This window comes from Neofelis nebulosa, chromosome 5, assembly GCF_028018385.1.
Source record: "Neofelis nebulosa isolate mNeoNeb1 chromosome 5, mNeoNeb1.pri, whole genome shotgun sequence".
Classification (NCBI taxonomy): Eukaryota; Metazoa; Chordata; class Mammalia; order Carnivora; family Felidae; genus Neofelis; species Neofelis nebulosa.
The window spans coordinates 86,452,789-86,472,819 of NC_080786.1; the positions used below are offsets into that span (position 1 = coordinate 86,452,789).

At 43.7% G+C, this 20,031-nt stretch overlaps 1 long non-coding RNA gene across 2 annotated transcripts in view; it reads left to right on the forward strand.

Moving 5' to 3' along the window:
* The window catches only part of LOC131512372 (uncharacterized), a 124,630-nt gene extending 107,739 nt beyond the window's left edge, over window positions 1–16,891 (forward strand). Inside the window, exon 4 of one of the 2 annotated variants that reach the window (XR_009262113.1) lies at window positions 15,675–16,891. This is a non-coding gene — a long non-coding RNA (uncharacterized LOC131512372). The remainder of the gene's footprint in view (window positions 1–15,674) is intronic. The other variant, XR_009262114.1, reaches the window with a different exon arrangement.
* Window positions 16,892–20,031: the final 3,140 nt, after the last annotated feature.

The following is a 20,031-nucleotide window of genomic DNA, read 5'->3' on the forward strand; positions in this document are numbered from 1 at the left end:
CCTTTCTGTGGCAGCTTTCCCACATCGTCTATACTTCATCTTTATGCCAGACAGATTTAAGCTATTTGGGGTGAAATAGTACCAGTTTCCAGGCTCTGATTTTCCCTGGGAAGAATCTTCAACCAAATCGAAAATATAGTTTGTAAAATACTCCATTCAGATTTGCTTCAAAATAATACAGAAGGACAACGTGGTGGGATTATAGATGAAACAGGACTGTCTCTGAGTGGATAATTGTTAACGCTGGTTGAGAACATCATTCCCAAAAGTCAAAAGGAGGAAGCAACCCACATGTCTACTGACAAGTGAATGGAATAATGAAATGTGGGATATACACACAATGGAATCATATTCGGCCTTGGAAGAGAAGGAGATCCTGGCACATGCTACAACGTGGATGAAGCTTGAGGACATTACGCTAAGTGAAATAAGCCAGACACGAAAAGACGAATACCACCTGATTTTACTTACAAGAGGCACATATAGTATCACATTCACAGAGACAGAAGGTAGGGTGGTGGCTCCCAGGAGCTGGGGGGAAAGGGAGATGGGGAGTTGTCTCGTGGGTCAAGAGTTTGACTTTTGCAAGATTGAAAGAGCTCTTGAGATTGGCTGTAGAACACTGTGAATGTACGACTGAACTGTGCACTTAAAATTGTTAAGAGGGTGGGGACACCTGGGTGGCTCAGTCAGTTAAGCTAACTTTGACTCGGGTCATGACCTTGCAGTTTGTGGGTTCGAGCCCCGCGTCAGGCTCTGGGCTGACAGCTCAGAGCTTGGAGTCTGCTTCAGGTTCCGTGTCTCCCTCTCTCTCTGCCCTTCCCCTATTCTCTCTCTCTCTCTCAAAAATAAATAAACATTAAAAAAAATTGTTAAGAGGATAAACTTTATGTTGTACATTTTACCACAATTAAAAATTGTCAAGTTATACAGTTACAGAAAATTCCAAGCACAGGGCTGCCTCAGTGGCTCAGTCAGTTAAGCATCTGACTTTGGCTCAGGTCATGATCTCACCTTTCATGGGTTCCAGCCCCATGTCAGGCTCTGCAACCCTAGCAAACTGCTACACTTCCCATTCATATGTACTGTCATTTTTGTGGTCTGTTGCTTTTTTTTTTCAATGTTTATTTATTTTTGAGACACAGAGTGAAAGTGGGGGAGGGGCAGAGAGAGAGGGAGACACAGAATCCGAAGCAGGCTCCAGGCTCTGAGCTGTCAGCACAGAGCCCAACGTGGGGCTCGAACCCACAAAAGGTGAGATCATGAGCTGAGCCAAAGTCAGATGCTTAACTGACTGAGCCACCCAAGCGCCCCCGTGCTTGGAATTTTCTATAACAAAAAGCTAAACATGTTTCATATTCAATAGCAACAGAGAACTTATTTTATTTTATTTTATTTTATTTTTTTTATTTTTGGGACAGAGAGACAGAGCATGAACGGGGGAGGGGCAGAGAGAGAGAGAGACACAGAATCGGAAACAGGCTCCAGGCTCCGAGCCATCAGCCCAGAGCCCGACGCGGGGCTCGAACTCACGGACCGCGAGATCGTGACCTGGCTGAAGTCGGACGCTTAACCGACTGCGCCACCCAGGCGCCCCCAAAGAACTTATTTTAAAATCTAGTAATAAACTTAAGAAATGTGCAAAGTCTACATTAAAAATACGATAAAGCTTTACTAAAGGATATAAAAGAGGTCTCGAATTAATGGTTGCCTTGTTCCTGGATGGGAAGATGTAATCTTGGAGTCGTGTCCGTCTTTTCTTTATTTAGTTCCATCTTTCCAAAAAGCCAAAAAGGAGCTTTTCTGAGGAACAACAGGCTGATTCTAATATTCATCAGGAAGAGGATATGCAAAGGAAGAGCCCTGGTAAATGTGACAAAGAGAAGCAGCAGGACATGGGAAAGATGGCCTTGCCAGGGAACAGATTGGAATATGATGCTAGTGAAGAAATGGATTCTGGGAGCAGCTGAATATGTCTCCTTTCCCTCCATACAACTCCTGAGAGAGTGAGAGAGCAGGGAAGGGGCCGAGAGAAAGAGAGAGAGAGAGAATCCCAAGCAGGCTCTGCACTGTCAGCCTAGAGCCCAATGTGGGGCTCAAACTCATGAAGTGCACAATCACGACCTGAGCCAAAAGCAGGATTCAGACACTCAACCGACTGAGCCACACAGGGACCCCAATAGATTCTGTTTTTTTAAACACAGAATTCAGTTCACTTGCACTTAGCCTAACAACTATTATACCTGATTTGATTCCTTATGCTTGTGATAGTTCCTTTTCTTTTTCTTTTCCTTTAATTTTGCTAGTTTGCTCAAATTGCTATTACATTCCACCCTTGCTAATGTGGGAGTTCTCTGTACTCTTTCCATCTCATTAATGGTTATCTCCCCCTTCCCTTTCCGGTGCTCTTCTGCCTTACTAGTATAGAAATACTATTATTGGAAAATGAGGTATTTTTTCTCCCACTTAGATACTCTATTCCCTTATTATCTCTCCCACTTAGATGCTTCTTTCCGCCACCAATGAGATATTTAGAATACTCTTCCTTTTCCAGTTTTCTTCTCCTTACCCCAAGAGACTTTAGGACGCTATTACTCTGCATGCCTTGCCCCAACTCCTAGGTTTTGCTGAGATTGCACAGTACTTTTCTTTCTAGATCTTATTAGCATTTCCTTTGCACCTCTATTTTAAGAATCCTTATTCAGCATTCACATTTTCAGACAGTCTATTATTGTCTATTTATATTTGAGATATGTATATATCAGATATATATATATATATATGTATATATATATCTGTATGTATCTATGCACACATATACATATATATGGGTATATACATAGGTAAGCATGTATATACATGTGTGTCTTTGTATATATAAACATGGTTTACTGATCATCCTGTTTCCTTTCTTCTCTATTATAATTCATTTGACTTTGATTGGAGTACTTTAAAAATGATTTTCGTCAGTCTTATAATTTTTTAATCGATGCATATTTATAAATATGTATGTATGTATATTTCAATATACATACATACATACTGCCTTCTTTCTAGAAGACTAAGTAGAAAATTCTCTATAAGATTTACTTTATGGAAACCACCAATTGCTAAAATGTAGTCTATATGACTTCTGTCTATGTTGTTCTCTCTTTATCTTGGCAACCAGCCATATGTATATATGTAAATATGTATTGAAATATATATACATATACATTGAAATATATATACATACATATATTCTGCTCTTGTGGGTGAATGACAACTTGGCTAGGTATAGGGCTGTTGGGCTGCTGTTCTTGACCCCAAGAATCTGTAGATGTCATTCCACCTTCTTCTCTTGTTCTGCAGGACTCAGTCCCGTGATACGTCTCCTAGATCTGCCCTTAAAATCTCATACTTTCCATCATGATTCCAATTTCTTTGTATTTTTCTCTGAGGTCAGTGATATTTCTCCCTCTTTATCTTCTAGGCCATTAATTCAATCTCATCTCTACCTTTTTTTTCCCCTTAAGTTATTCATCTCTTTTTTTTTCTTTTTTGGCCTAGAAAAAAGCATGCTTTTCAGTTTCAGGATGTCTTCGTTGGGCTTTTTATGTTATTTTTGTTGTGAAAGTTATCATCTGTCTCCTCTGGTGGTTCTTTAGAAAGCTGTCCTGGATATTTGGTACGTTCCTCTCCTTGTGGCTATAGGTCTCTTGGGTATGTTGTTTCCTTTCTTTGCCTGATCCTGTGGCTCAGTGGCTGGAAAGCCGGTGGTTGTGGAGGAGGCTCCCGTAAGAGCAGACAGACAGGTGGACAGTCCCCTGTTGAGGCAACAGAAGGAACTCTCTGCTCCTGGGTCTCAAGGTACCAAAGATGTCACATCCTCAGCTCACCGGTTGGGTTCCTCCTTTGCTTCTTGGGGGCAGGGGGAGGCTAGAGGGTGTGTGGACTTGACTGAGTACATGTGGCCAGAGTCAGGCTTCCTTCAGAATCTCCTCCCAGGCTCTCTTAGGGAGAGAACAACCCTGCTTCAACGACCCATCTTGTTTCCTCCAGCTGCTTGGCCCAGAAAAGGTGATGGGTGGGAGCAGGAGTTGTATGGAGGGAAAGGAGACACATTCAGCTGCTTCCAGAATCCATTTCTTCACCCTCAAAATAAATAAACTTAACAAAATTAAATCTTAAAAAATAAATAAATAAAAATAAAAAACAGAATCTATAAGGGCGCCTGGGTGGCTCAGTTGGTTGAGCGTCCGACTTCGGTTCAGGTCATGATCTCACGGTTCGTGGATTCGAGCCCCACATCGGGCTCTGTGCTGACAGCTCGGAGCTTGCAGCCTGTTTCATTTTCTGTGTATCTCTCTCTCTGCCCCTCCCCCACTCGCGCTCTGTCTCCCTCTGTCTCAAAAATAAATAAACATTAAAAAAAAATTTGGGGGGCACCTGGGTGGCTCAGTCTGTTAGGCGGCCGACTTCGGCTCAGGTCACGATCTTGCAGTCCGTGAGTTCGAGCCCCGCGTCGGGCTCTGTGCTGACAGCTCAGAGCCTGGAGCCTGTTTCAGATTCTGTGTCTCCCTCTGTCTGACCCTCCCCTGTTCATGCTTTGTCTCTCTCTTCTCAAAAATAAACGTTAAAAAAAATTAAAAAAAAAATTTTTTTTAACCCAGAATCTGTAGATTGTGCTAGAAAAAAAAACCCTCAAATCTATCTTAATATCATTTAGAAAAAATATACCTTAAAGTGACAAAGAAAAATTTTAAGTCTAGGCACAGATCCATACAGATAGGAAAATTTACTATCTGGTAGAAGAGGTACTTCACATCATTAGAGAATGGATAATTATTTCATAGTGTTGGGGCTCATATGTATTCAGAAAAAATCAAAGTTGGATAAAGAAATATCTGTAGCAAATGAGGTGCCCTCAAGAAAATTAAAAGGCAAACAACAGATCCAGAGAAAACATTTACAACATTTGTTTTTTTCATAATAAACAAAGAACTAATATCCAGAATTTGTAAAGGTATCCTATAAAACAGCAAGAAAAAAGAAAGCTGCCCAGTGCAACAATGGGCAAAAGATATGTACATTTCACAGAAGGGGAAAGCCAAATGGTCAATACACCCATAAAATGATGCTACCACATAGAGTAAATGGGGGAAATATACCTTATTATAACACAATGCATTTTTCTCTCATCAGATTGGCCAAAGAGGAGAGGGAGAGAGGTTTGGGGGAGTATAAATTAGAAGTCAAATTGACAATATCTAATACAGTATTTTTGGCTTGAATCCAATACAATTGTAAAAGTGCATTTCTTTTGACTCAGACATTCTTTTCTTCATCCTTATTCTAGAAGAAAGCGCATGTGTGCAAGGAGGCATGCCCACAGAAAACATTGGCAATAATGTAAATACCCATTAATAGGGGAATGGTTGAATAAGCTGTCACACACCCAAACTATGGCATCTTGCAGCCATTAAAAAGAATGAGTTACCATATACCTAATGTAAAGAGAGATGAAAAGATATTTTTGACATATTGTAGAGTGAGAGAAGCAAGCTGCAGAATCATTTATATAGTATGTCACTGTTGCAGAAAAATCCCACAAAACTGTATTTTACCTTTATTGTATAAGTATGTAAATGGGAAGGGGATTGGGGTTAGAGACAAGCAAAGGGAATTTTAGTTTCATCTGTATTGTTTGAGTTTTTACAATAAAAGAGTACTCGTGAATTGTATATGTGCAATTAAAAAATAAGTTTACTCATAACACGAAGAAGTACCTTCATGGTTTGAAGGGCAGATGTGTCCCTTAATCCGTTCATAAATGCCTACTGTAGGCCAGTTGCTGTTGGGGAGAAAAAAATGAATCATATACAGCTAAGTCCCACAGGCATTTTCTGTCTGGTAGAGGCGATAAGGCTTATAAACCAGTATGTGAAATATGTCAGCAAAATATGATCCAAACCATAGGAGGCATTCAAACCAATGCTGAAGGAGTTCTGAGAGGAGATTAGTTCCTGGGGAGGGAAGAGGGGAGGAGAAAGAAGGTCTCATGGTGAAAGCAGTGTGTGTGTGTGTGTGTGTGTGTGTGTGTGGGCGTGCACACACACATACACAAGAGCCCAAATACACTTGACAGAGGCTGGGAAGGAGTAGCCACTGGGCTAGAAAAGACCCCCTAATGGGGGACCTATATGTACAAGTACAGGTGAGGTCATACTTGGTCAGGAGAGGCAGGAGAACAGCGAGCACTTGAGTAGCCTAAGGGTAGTGGGGGAGTAGGGGCAAGTAGTGGGTGATAAAGTTAGAAAGGGAAACCTTAGCAAGTTTAGCTAGCGCTTTCTGAATGCTGATGAATTTCACTGTCTAATTGGGGGAGGGAAAGAGGTTGTCTGGAGCAAGAAATACAGACATAATTATGTATTTAAATTTTTTTTAATGTTTATTTCTGAGACAGAGAGGGGGACAGAGTGTGAGCAGGGGAGGGGCAGCGAGAGAGGGAGACACAGAATCTAAAGCAGGCTCCAGGCTCTGAGCTGTCAGCACAGAGCCCAACGCGGGGCTCGAACTCCCAAACTGCGAGATCGTGACCTGAGCTGAAGTCGGATGCTCAACCAACTGAGCCACCCAGGCGCCCCTACATGATTATGTATTTAAAAATAACTGTAATGTCACATACATGCTCGATTATAAAATAAAGATGGCCAGGCCGAGAGATTTGGGTTCAATTTACGAAGGGTGGGGAGCCACAGATTTTTGAGGACAGGAGTGACGTGATCAGTTATAGGGATCTCACTATGGCCCTGTGTGTGGGTAGATTACAACAGGTGGTTACAATGGTCTGGACCAGAGGCGATCAGAGCCTACTAAGGGAGTGACAGGGAGAAAGAAGAGGAAAGAACAGACCTGAGCAATAGTATGAAGGAAGAATTGCCAGGATTTAATGCTTTTGAATGCATTGCCTGGGAAGTATTTGGGGATATTCAAGCAGAAGTGTGTCGGATAAAAGAGTAAGTTGGACAAGAAGATCTCAGGAAGGCCAGCTGGCTGGGGATAGCAGATTTTGGAGTCCTCATTTCTGGCTGGAGGACAAAATGTTGGAGAGATTGGTACAGGAGAGCACTTGGAATGAGACAAGAAAAGGGAGAGTCATTCTGGAATCTCTTGGGATCTCAGCAGAGCAGAAAAGATCCAGGAAATGATGCCAAGATTTCAATTACCCAGGAAGGTCACGGAGGAGCTAACAGAGGAATTTGGTTCTGACATCTCCACCTCAAACTCGGGCTCATACTCTCCGAGGCGAGACTCCCAGCTGATTCTGTGCGTGGGGCTGACCGGGTGAGGCAGATACCAGAAGGCCTCAGCCACATTGCAGAGGAAGGGTGGACATAAACAGGACAGGACTCAGGATGGAAGGGCTGCTGAAAGAAGGAAAGGCGTAACCGCAGCCTCTGGTTAAGGATCACGTCCCTGGTGGTGGCGCTCTGCCCCTGGCCTTCCTACTGCTCTTCACTGGCCTCCCCTATGGCTTGCGTGGGGGCACAGACCATCCCAGGACCCAGAAGAGAAGAAAAGGTGCAGACAGCTCTTCCCGGCTGTACGTGGGTGCAGGACCTTGCCTCAGGTGGGCTGCTGGTAAGTGGTGAATGACAGATGCATTTTACAACCCCAGCTTAAAGGTTCCTTCAATATATACTTTTGTCTTTATGTCATTCACATTTTATTTCTCTATGTATAAAATGCAAGCTGAGTTTGGCATTCAAGGCTTCCATAATTTGCTTCCATACTACTTAGCTGTGGCTGCTGTCTTCAGTTTGGGCCACCCTCCTCCATCCCACTCCCTGCTGCAGAGGCTGTCCTACAGAGGCCTCAGTATTCTGCTGGGTTCAGCTATTAGGAAGCTCCCGAAGGGTACCTAAAGGAGGGAAGAGTGTGAAGTCAGGGTACTATTCCCTTTGGGTCTCAGTGTGATTCTGGCTTTATGAGACCAAAGCTTGCAATTGTATTGGTCCAAAATAATGAATAAAATGTTAGCTACAAAAGTGAATATCTATTGAGAATGAGAAAAGAATTCACAACAAATTCTAAACAGCTAAAAAATACCAAAGATATCACTAAATGCAGAAAAATGGCAATATTTTTCTTTTTTTAAATTTCTTTTAAGTTTATTCTTTTTGAGAGACAGAGAGAGACAGAGTGCAAGCAGGAGATGGGGCAGAGAGAGAGGGAGACACAGAATCCGAAGCAGGCTCCAGGCTCTGAGCTGTCAGCACAGAACCTGATGCGGGACTCGAACCCACGAACCACGGGATCATGACCTGAGCCAAAGTTGGACGCTTAACCGACTGAGCCACCCAGGCGCCCTGACAATATTTTTCTTAATTAATCGCTTGGAAAGTCTCTATATTTTTCCCTATATTTTTTGGCCATACCCTTTGCCTCTTCGTATGACAATTTTGTAACATAATTTTCTAGACACAGTATAGAAATAGAATCCACTCTTCCCTCTAGTAGGTTTGATTGGAATTTTGTTTTTTTTTAATCATTGGTCATGTAGATTTATTTCAGTTTCACCACTTGTTGTTTGCAATATCATGTAAAATTTGAGATTGCTGCCCAATTTGGGAAGGCCTCTATCATTTTCTTCCATATATAACTAAGGTTTAGGGCATTTCAAATTTTCTTGTGCAGGAACTAATCTTAAATACTCTGAATTGCTACCACTTATAAACCAGCTTGTCTTGGATGGCCCCGTGATCGTGGCATTTTATGAGTTTTATGTGATTTTCTATCGAGAATGCTGTGGGGCTTTGCCCAGACCCCCTCTTGGGGCCAACACAGCCAACCCTCAGCTGTTGGGAATATCAGATCCACTGAGACCATATGCTGGTTGGCTTCTCCCAATACTGCCATCTTCATTTCTTCACGATTGTTATCTCCTGAGAGTTTTCTTTTTTATTTATTTATTTATTTATTTATTTATTTATTTATTTTATTTTAGGGACAGAGGGAGACAGAGCATGAACGGGGGAGGGGCAGAGAGAGAGGGAGACACAGAATCGGAAACAGGCTCCAGGCTCCGAGCCATCAGCCCAGAGCCTGACGCGGGGCTCGAACTCACGGACCGTGAGATCGTGACCTGGCTGAAGTCGGACGCTTAACCGACTGCGCCACCCAGGCGCCCCTCTCCTGAGAGTTTTCTGCAGTAAAGCCTTCTGCGTGCAACTTTCCGTTTCGTGGGCAGTTTCCAGGGAACCCAATCTAAGACGTCTTCATAGATGTCGGGATTTGTATCAGAGCAGCAAGAAATAGAAATCTTTTCCCAATGAGTTCGTATGCTTTACTCCTCTTCATCAATAAGATTATCAGAGGGGCGCCTGGCTAGCTCAGTCATAAGAACATGCGACTCTTGATCTTGGGATGGTCAGCTCGAGCCCCATGTTGGTTGTAGAGATTACTTCAAAAATAATAAGAGAAGATTATCAAATAATCCAAGGTCTTTTACTTCTTTTTGCATTTCTTTCTTCCTTTTAATAAATGGCTAATTTTGGTATGATCTGAATTTTTTTTATGCTTATAAGCTACAAACACAGGAATCTAAAAACTATTGTGTAAAATTCCATTCAAAAAGAGAATAGTAGCGGGTGCCTGAGTGGCTTAGTCCATCACGCTTCTGACTCTTGATTTCAGCTCAGGTCATGGTCTCATGGTCCTGAGATTGAGCCCCCAGTCAGGCTTTGTGCTGAGCATGGAGCCTGCTTGGGATTCTCTCTCTCTCTCTCTCTCTCTCCCTCTGCCTCCCCCTCAAAATAAACAAATAAACATTAAAAGAAAAGAGAATAGTAAGGTGTGTTTATAGTTGCATGTGCCTCATTATATTTCTGACAATGAGAAGTGAATTCTTCAGTTAAAATTTTATAAGGCTAATGATGGGCCGCAGATCAGCATCTGGTTCCTCACATTACAAACCACCGTTCTCTTTGCTACCCATGTTAGGCACCAAAGACACACATTCAGATTACAGTGTGACATCTTACTGTCTTCACATCCTGACCTCAGATGAGTTGGAGGTAAGAGAATTCCTGGAAGCCATTCCTACATGAGGATAGCTAGCAATGCATTAAATATCTACAGAAGTGACTGTGAGCAACCACGATATATTCCACCAAGCCCAAACTCATCTCCCCCCAACCAGATCCTAAAAATTCCCATGACAACTCCAAAGCCACCCAACATACCAAGTGTGTGGTGGAGGGAAACTGGGATAGAAAATATCCTGCTTTTTGAAAAATTTAACGCCCCCTCCCCCGCCAATTTACAAAAGCATGTGACATACGAATATATTGCTAGGGCTCTTCCTCAGGCCCGAGAAGGGGCCTGTGCAAATGTGGGGTTCCTGTAGCTGAAATGTCACCTGCTTCAGTGTAAATCTGCCTCTGGATCTTCCCTTCAAGGCTGCCTCAAGCTGGATGTGTCCTTGACTGAAGACCTTGGTTCCTTCTAAGACAGTTGCTCTGCATGACTCTCTTTCTGTTCTGGTCACTGTCTCTGCGCCCAGAGGTTATAAAACCTTGGCTCCTTACTACACTGTTCTTTGAGGTTCCCCTGTCCCCTTTCCTTTGCAAATAAACCCTCCTCAAATTACCCCATTCTGGGTGTGCCCTCTGTTTTCTGTGGGGACCCTGACTAGTCATCACTCCCTCCTCCCCAGCAAGCGCCTCTGTTCCCGCCAGCTGCCCCTGACTCTCCCTTCCTTACCCCACCCGCAGATCACTCATTCACTTGGGCTTTGACGTATGTCACCTCCCAGCCTGAACGTCCTGAGCAAATCCTACCCATTTCCCCAGACTCAACTCCATCCCAGCGGTCTCCCCAAGCAGAGGAAGCACGGTGGGTGAATGGATACTTGAATATTGTCTGAACAGAGTCTGCTTTGCAGACAGTCCAGGGAAGGGGGAGGGGCTCCAGGAGATATTGATTTCATAATTAACCCCCGGAAAAGGAGGCTCTTTGCAACATCTTTCCTGGAGACTAGAATCCCTATTTATGCCACCACTTAGTGAGACCCTGTCAAAGCGAGGGAGGTCCCTTCCATTCCCCAAGTGAGCAGGGCGGGACTCCCTTTGTCTGTGAGTAAGTGAGTGATTAAAAGTGAGGCTGGCCAAATGCCCTATACAAATCATTTCCAGCCACAGTGCTCAAGGGACTCTGCTGGAATGCAGGGCAGGAACGCAAATGGATTCTTGCTGTGCCGGTATGAGGAAGAAAGTCATGTCAGACCTAGGAAAAGGGGATTCTTTGAGAACAGAAGGGAGAACAGCTCTAATCTGAGGGGGAACAGAGTCCAGATTTCTTTCTCTCGGGCTCCATGAAATCCCTCATTGCAGGAAGTGAGGGGAAACAGTCTCAGCCTGGGTTAATGGGAGCACATCATGGCCTCCTCCTAGAAAAAGGAGGCTGAGAGAAAGGTGGGCTCCAGGCCTTTTGTTCCAGAGAGCGAAACAGTCTGGGTGGCTTGTTGGCTATTCAGGCAGGAGATGACTGCGGGGCCATCCATGCATATTGCCCTGGGTGGGAAAATTGGGGCAGGATTTTGGGCAGAGAGGAGATTCTCATCACTGAGGGTGCGGGAAATCTGCTTAGCATTTGGGAAGCTTCATGAAAAACAAGATGGAGTTTGGAAGCCAACTGTCTGCTTTGACTTTCCGAGACTTGTGCAGAAAATGTAGGGACTCTTAAACCAGCAAAGTGCCAGATGTCTGAGGAATTGCTCTCACTGGTTGATTTGAAAGTAGGACATATTTTCATCTCCTTCATAAAATTGGAAAGGTATGCCTGTCTAAATGTAAGGAAGTAACTGGGGCGCCTGGGTGGCTCAGTTAAGCTCCTGACTCTTGATTTCTGCTCAGGTCATGATCTCATGGTTCGTGAAATCAAGCCCGTTGTAGGGTTCTGCGTTGACAGTGTGGAACCTGCTTGGGATTCTTTCTCTCTCCTTCTCTCTGCCCCCCTCTCAAAATAAATTAATAAACTTAAAATAAATGTAAGCAAGTAACTGATTAGCTCTTGACTCTCTACATGTGGTATGTGGGGTGGGGTGGTGGGGGGGGGGGGTACTGGAGTGGGAGGAGTGATAATCAGTGAAACATAGTATTAAATATTCGTGGAAAGAGTACTAACCACAGGCAGTGAATGTGTGACTTAGACCAGGTTCCACTGCCAAAATTGTTGTGACTTTAGGTAAGCCAATTTCCTGTTCTGAGTTTCAGCATTGTCATTTGTAAAATAAGTTAATTGGACTAGATGATATTTACCATCTCTTCTAGTTGAAAAACTTCTATGATTCGTGTAAACCCAATCACAGAGTGTAAACTATTTTTAGTCCTCCGGTTAAGTGAGTTTATTCTTCTTTGAGCAGCATGATAACAAAGCCTGGGCTCTTATCTTGACTCTGCCTCTGTATGACCATGAGTAAGTCAAAATGCCTCTCTGAGCTTCACTCACTTCCAAGGCTCACAAGGTTGGATGTGGTTTACTCATTCTCCAGTTTTGTGGTACAAAACAAAAAATGTCTTGGGTCTCACTGTGTTGTTTCCAGCTAAAAAGATAGGCTTTTCTGAGTCTTCTCTCCTGGACATTCTATCACAGATAAAGTGGGTCTATCATATATCTTGACTTAAGATCAACCTCAAAATGTAATCCCCTAGGACTTAAATGGTACATAAATGTACAGAAGATGGAAGTATCTTGGGTTTTCCTACATTTAGGCTCCTATTAGCTTCTTAAGATGAATCTCAATCCCTGACATTATTCTCCTTGGGGGACTCAGGATTTCTAGAACATCCATGGGGCCTTTTGAAGGAGGAGAAGGTACATCTTCTTCTGGTGCTTTTCCAAGACCCTGAATCCTGGAACCAAAACATGTCCCCATTGGGTCTCAATTTCCAGACTGCTTCCAGCCTACCCTTCCTGCTAATTTATTGTTAACAGAACCACCTTCAACACAGGAGCTGGAAAGAAGTTGTGCTTTCACAAGGAAATGAGTAGAACAGTTAAGGCCTAGAGGTCTTGTCTTATCACACTAGTTTTGGATCAGGCCAACCCAAATTTGACTCTCAGTGGATTACTTTCCAGCTGTGTGGCCTCGTGTAAGTTACTTTACTTCTCTGAATTTCAGTTTCCTCCTCTGTATGTATCTACCTTCCAGCATGGCTGTGAGGTTTAGAGATACTATTCATCAAGTAATGGTCTCTATGCAGTAGCTCAAATCTATCTGGAGCTCAGTACATTTTAGTTCCTTCTTCTCCTTCCTTTCACAAAATATTATGAGAAAGCGAAGAGGTGATGATTATTAGCTAGGTAGCATAATGGGTCATGTCAAGCCTATATCCAGCTTTCCATCCTATTGTTAGCCTCTGACTCTCTGGTCACACAGAACCACCTCTCTATCCTCAAGACACATCCTACGTTATATTGTACGCTTGTTTTCATAATTCTCTGTCCAGACCACCCTCCCCAGTCTCCGCATGCCTAAATATTTCTCACTCTTCAAGGTCTGGTTCAAATGCCATGTTACACAGGAAGCATTGCCTGACTTCTAACTGCATATCAACATTGCCTCTTATGGGTTAACACAGTGCTTGTTGTGTCTCACTCCTCATTTTTCCCTTCTACTAGATAGAAGTAAGAATATTGTCCTCTCCCTCACCACCAGCAGACTGTGGAGATATACACTGTACACGTATCATCTTGGGAACCCTCAGGAGATTGACCTACACAGAACAAAAACTCAAGAAAACGTTTTCAATTAACTGAATGAATAAAGATGTGTTTATTTGAGGTAGAAGACAAGATAAACTATAGCTCTTCAGAAAAGGGAACAGGGGCATGTGGATGGCTCAGTTGGTTAAGCGTTGACTCTTGATTTTGGCTCAGGTCATGATCCCAGGGTCATGGGATCAAGCCCCCAGTCGGGCTCCACTCTCAGCATGGAGCCTGCTTGAGATCCTCTCTCTCCCTCTGCCCCTCTTGCCTACTTGCTCATGCTTGCTCTCTTTCTCTCTCTCTCTCTCTCTCTCAAAATAAATAAATAAACATTTTTAAGAAGGGAACAGAGGGGAAACAAAAATTAACACTATTTGTATACCTATGCTGTCGGGTGGATATTGCGATCCCCAGTTTACAGAGGTAGAAAATGAAGCTTATGGAAGCTAAGTAATAATACTATGTGGCCATTAATGGGCACAACTATGTGTTGTGTTCTTTCCCCAGTGCTTTTGCACACATCATTTCATTTAATACACACAACATGGATGTTATGAAGTAGTGTTATCCCCATTTTGCAGATGAGGAAATTGAGGCTCAAAGAAGTTAAGTAGACAACCCAAGATTACAAAGTTCATCTAGGAGGTGGTTGTAAACGTATACACTGTACCTCAAATAGGTGAAACTGGTATGATCCTTTTTTTCCCCCATAACTGATAATTTTGTCCCCTACAGACCCGTATCCCACTGAGGATTGGGGGAAAACACACACACACGCACACGCACACACACACGCACAATAACTAGTCAAGTCACAGCTGTCAGACATTTTTGGTTTTTTGTTTTTGAGGGAGGATGGGAATAAGAGAACTGGTGGGTTTTTTTGTTTTGTTTTGTTTTGTTTTCAGTTTTCTCAGTTTTTTTTTTGAATAAACATTCAAGTAATTCCAGGTTCAAAGTTTTCCTACCAGGCTATTTCTCCCTCTCTAAGTTCTGCCCCTCTTCTCTGCCTCCCAGGAAGGCAGATATCTGCTCTCTTCTCTAGGTTCTCACTGCCCTAAGTGGAAAAGTCCCTACTGTGTTCACGTGTGCTGCTGAAGTCCATGTTGCAGAAGCCTGTGGTCTGTTCTCCTGGCCTGGTTGGGTGTGATGTGATGTTCCCTTCCCCTCTCCTTCTGGCTGCTGGCTCAGCGGGTCTCAGCCTGTCCCCTGTGTCATGGGCAGTCCTCCTCATCCTGCTTTGGGTCACTTCCCCCTTGCCACAGAGGCCCTTGGCAAGTCTGCTGTCCTCAGCTCTCAGTGACCTTCTACATTCCCCATTGGGGGCCCTCAGGAGCTTTGAGTCAGGCTGGGGAGCAACAAGCTGAGGGGGTAGGCCCCACCTCAGGCCCTCTCTCTGTCCCATGAGCCTCTCAAGGTCAGTGCAGGGTCCTCTAAGGGCAGTCTCCTCCCAGAGTCTCTTCAGCAGGAAGGGGGTACAGACTACTGCTCTGGAATCTCCCCTGTTTCTGATCCTCCCCTCTAACCACTTGCCCCTCTCCTTCCCATCACTCCTCACTTCCCACTCCTCCTCCCCGTGGTGAAAGGATTTCTTGTCCCTCCCACTGTTTGACTGTGACCATCCCTGTGTGTTCTCCTTCCTGTGGTGTCATTCATCTTTTTTTTTTTTCTTTCTTAGAGCCATAATGGCAGAATGGCTGCAAAGAGAATATATAAGGAAGGCATTTTGAAGAATATTATCTGTATTCCACTCATAGCTCTAGGAATTAAATCCAAATGTGTCCAATCCTAAAGCTCCATACTATGGAGCCCAACGCTACAAAACTTGAGTAGGGTAGATCTGGGATTTGAGCCCAGGTCTAATCCAACCTCAAAATCCAAGCTTTCTCATGAAACCATTTTTCCCTCTCTTTTTTCACCAGCAGAAAGCATCCTCAAGGCCCTGTCCCCTCCAGGTGTATCCTGGGGCCTCCAGTCCGTGTCATAGCAGGTGCAGGAGCTACCAGCGTCCCTCCTCCTTCCTGGCTGAGCAGAGTCCACGGTATCTCCAGCTCGCAGAAGACCTGTCTTTGAAAGCACCTGTGCATTTGCTTGCCTGCTTTGGATCGCTTAAGGCAGGCTTGAGTGGCCTTTCAATCGGTTAGTTTTGTGGCTGGTTTATTCCTCTGGCAGGGTAAGAGGATTTCACTTAGCTGTGTAAAGGAAGAAAGGCATTTCGGGGGCCAAGTGCTTGGAGCAGCAAACGTCAGGGCAGGCTGAAGGACGCTGAAGTTTCCCACCGACCTCAGAAGCCCTCTTGAGCAACTTACTCTGCAGGTTTGGTGCAAACATTGTTTTATTTTGTTTTCCACTCAGCCAGATATTCACAATCTGTTTCCCCCACCTGGAAAGTTGCATAGTCTGACAGGCACAAGGGATTTAAGAGATTCCTAGCTGGTGCTGCTACTGTGGATTAGCAGCTGGGCAGAAAGGACGGTTGGCCTCTTTGATGTGCCTTTACGAGTACATAGAAATGCAGAACTGAGACAATTTCCTGGATCATTCTAATAAATATGAACTATACTTGCCCAAAGTATTTTGGGTCATAATTTTCAGACAGAGACCAAAGTGATGCATGTCTTGATTATCTCAGTTCTTTATGACAGGCCCGGAGAAACCTAGTCTAAGGATTTAACTTAGCAGCCATTTATTGATTTTCTGATGCACAAGAGAAAGGGTCTGGACAGGTCAGCACTTCTATTACAAAGACAAGTAAGACCTGGTCTTGAATCTCACGTGGTTTCTGGTTTTAGTGGAGGTGGGTGGGGTGAGACGTATACAGCCTGCTCACTTTAAGAAAATCCTGTCTTGGGGCCCCGGGGTGGCTCAGTCGGTTAAGCTTCCTACTCCTTGTTTCAGCTCAGGTCATGATCTCACCGTTTGTGAGTTCAAGCCCCGTGTTGAGCTCTGTGCTGCCAGCGCAGAGCCTGCCTGGGATTCTCTCTCTCCTTCTCTCTCTGCTCCTCCCCACCTTGTGCTGTCTCTGTCTCTCTCAAAATAAATAAAAATAAACTTAAAAAAAAAAAAAAAAGAAAATCCTGTCTTAACTCTGCCCCCTACTCCGTTGCTTCACAGACTGATTTCTAGAAAGATTGGTTCATATGTATTGTCTCTCAGTCCCCTCCCACTTCTGCTCCCTGCTTTAACTACCACATTCACATGCACTTTTAGTCTTTATCTTGCTAGGGTTGCCATATTTAGCAAATAAAAATAGGGGACATACTTAGACTAAAAAAAATTCACTTCTATCTGAAATTCAAATTTAACTGGGCACTCTGTATTGTATCTGGCAACACCGTGTCTTACATGACTTGTCTGCCTGCTCTTACCCAGCAGCTGTTCCTTCCTGAAATGATCTCCTCCTTTAGCAGATGCAATGTGGACTGACATCACTCTCTCCTGGTCTTCCTCCTTCCCCCTGGACCACCCCTCAGTCTCCCTCAGAGCACCAGCTTCTGTTCTCTATCCCTCCCTCTTCCCAGCACACCTTCAATACAGCGGTGGCCTCAGGTGTGGTGGTGTTACACTGACGAGTCTGCTTCCAGCCTGGAAAGCACATTTGCTGCTCCAAATCTCCATGCCTCATGGTCTCTCGCGCGACTCTAAGATGTATCATAGGTTTCCCAAATTCAACATGTTGCAAATTTTACTCACCTCTTCTTCTCTATTCCTGCTCCTACTATCCCAGTGAACTGATACCGCCATCCAACCCACTGCCAAGTCAGAAACCTAGCAGTCACTCTCGAGTTTGCCCTCTCCCTCCCTCCACATCCAATTTGTCTCCATGGATGATAGATTCTATCTTCTGAAGATTCCCCACTGGGCCCTACTCCCTCTTTGCCATTGCCCTACTATAAGCCATCATCATCGCTCGCCTAGATCACTGCAGTAGCCTCCTAATTGATCTCTCTGCCTCCCTTTCTCCTCCCACTTGTCTATCCTCCATACCATCCCCCGAAGGACATTGCCAACACCAAAGTTGCATTATGCCCTTTGTTGCTTTACTGGTTCCACGTCAACCATTGGGTAGCTTGTCATATTTATTGGATTCTTCACCACCTGGTAAATTCCCACTTCTCCAAGCTCATCTGCCTGACACAGAACAACAACCCCAGCCATACTGAGGGCACACCCTTTTCCCCAAACATGCACATGGTCTCAGAGTCTGGCTTCACAGAGGCCATAACTTTTTCTGAAATGCACTCTTACTTACACTTGAAACTACAGAAAACTACTCATCCTCCCAGACTCAAGTCAATCTTTGCCTCTTTGCAGGAGCCTTCCTACATTCTCTAGGAAGAGATGGCTAAGGGAGGGGAGTGTTGAGCCCCCCTCTGTGTTCCCCTAGCTGCTGGAGTCTAGCACTTGTACCAACCTTTGTTAGAAAGCTCTCTAGGCAGCGCTCTGTTTGCACGTCTCGAATGTCCTGTGACAGTTTGCACATTGCCACAGATCCTGAGTTCCTTGAACACAAAGACCATGTCTTTTTTGTTGTTTAGTTTTGTTAGTATTTAAAACTTTGAAAATATCTGTAAGGCTACAAAAACCAATACAACCGACACCTGTGTCCCAGTTGCCCTGAGTTGACCACCATTAATATTGTGTTGCATTTACTTCCAGTCTTCTCCCGTTCATCCCACTCTCACCCATCAGAGGCAAAATTGGAAGCAAAATAACCAGATGAAGGGATCCCAGAGTAGGTGTTTAAGAAGTGCCCGAGTGGGGTGGAAAGAGGAGGAGGAGCAGGAAATGGGTGAGATGTAATCAGTTAAGGCATTCTTGTAATGAGATACGGAACAGCAGAAATCCACGTTTTTCTTTAAAGATGCCCATTTTCAGGGCACCTGGGTGGCTCAGGCAGCTGAGCATCCTACTTCGGCTCAGGTCATGACCTCACCGTGTGTGAGTTCGAGCCCCGCGTCGGGCTCTGTGCTGACAGCTCAGAGCCTGGAGCCTGTTTCAGATTCTGTGTTTCCCTCTCTCTCTGACCCTCCCCTGTTCATGCTCTGTCTCTCTCTGTCTCAAAAATGATAAAACATTTCTAAAAAATTTAAAAATGCCCATTTTCCCAGAGACTGATGGCCCACTTGAGCTATAGTACTAATGGCAAACTGAAAACATTAAATGAAAGAAAATCATCCTTTATGTGGTTTTATTTTGTCTTTTTTTAAAAAAAGAGAGATTTTGAAGAACATGGTGACACACAAAGCCTTAGTGAAGCTCACTTTGAGTTTGTTTCACTGGTTGTTCAAAAAATCTTTTCAACCAGCCAAGAAGACCGTGCACCAAAATATTAGCTGTGATTATCTTTGGACTGGAGCATTGGAGGCGATTTTTTTTCCTGTTTGCCAATCTGCATTTTTTTAAAGCAATGAAGAAGAAGGAAGGTGTTTTAAAAACGATATTCAAGGATAATTAAAGAATTTGAGAAATTTTTTGGGGAGAGGCATAGAGGATTTGAAGAGAGGGAGGTTATATATTGATAGCCTAGAATTTGAAGCTTGAACTTTAATGAGATTTCTCCTTGTCAGCATCATGGATTGACTGTACCATCCAGGGAACAAACAGCTGACCTCAAATCACATGCCAATATACTCACAATTAAACAATCACTCAAGAAGCTATAAAGCACACAAAATGCATAGTGACTAAAAATAATAAACAAATGAAGCTTCTGTGTTTTCTTGCCTGAGAACAAGGGGCCTGTTCTTTTAGTATTTATAGTGAAATAGTGAGACTCTGTGGAAAAAAATACAGCAGTGGGTAAACGGTCTAAGTGAAGCATTGCCAATGTGTCGGAGAGTCTGGGTGCTTCTGACTTCACCTGTGATGAGCTAAGAATGAAGGATTGGCTGTGAAGAGGTGACCAGTGGACCTCTGTACTATTAATTCAATACAGAAAATGACCATTTTGAAATCTCATTGTTTTTCCTTCTTAATTTTTTCCTTTCTGAAGTTTTAAAACAGGAGAACTATGTCATAAAGAGAAAGTGATTTATTTAGAGTTTTTCCACATATGCTGCTAAAACACATTGTGCTTTTCCCCCTAAAGGTAACACCTCTGTTCTGGGACAGATTACAAATGATAAAACAGTTCAGAAAGCCTTGCAAAATTTTGAAGCATTTTGAAAGCAGGACACTTTTCTCTATGTATTTAGTCCTGTGCGTTTGGCATAGAAAGAGCAACAAAGCAAAATGCCCAGTTTGGTTTCTTTTAATTAGATGCTCACTTGGGTTCAG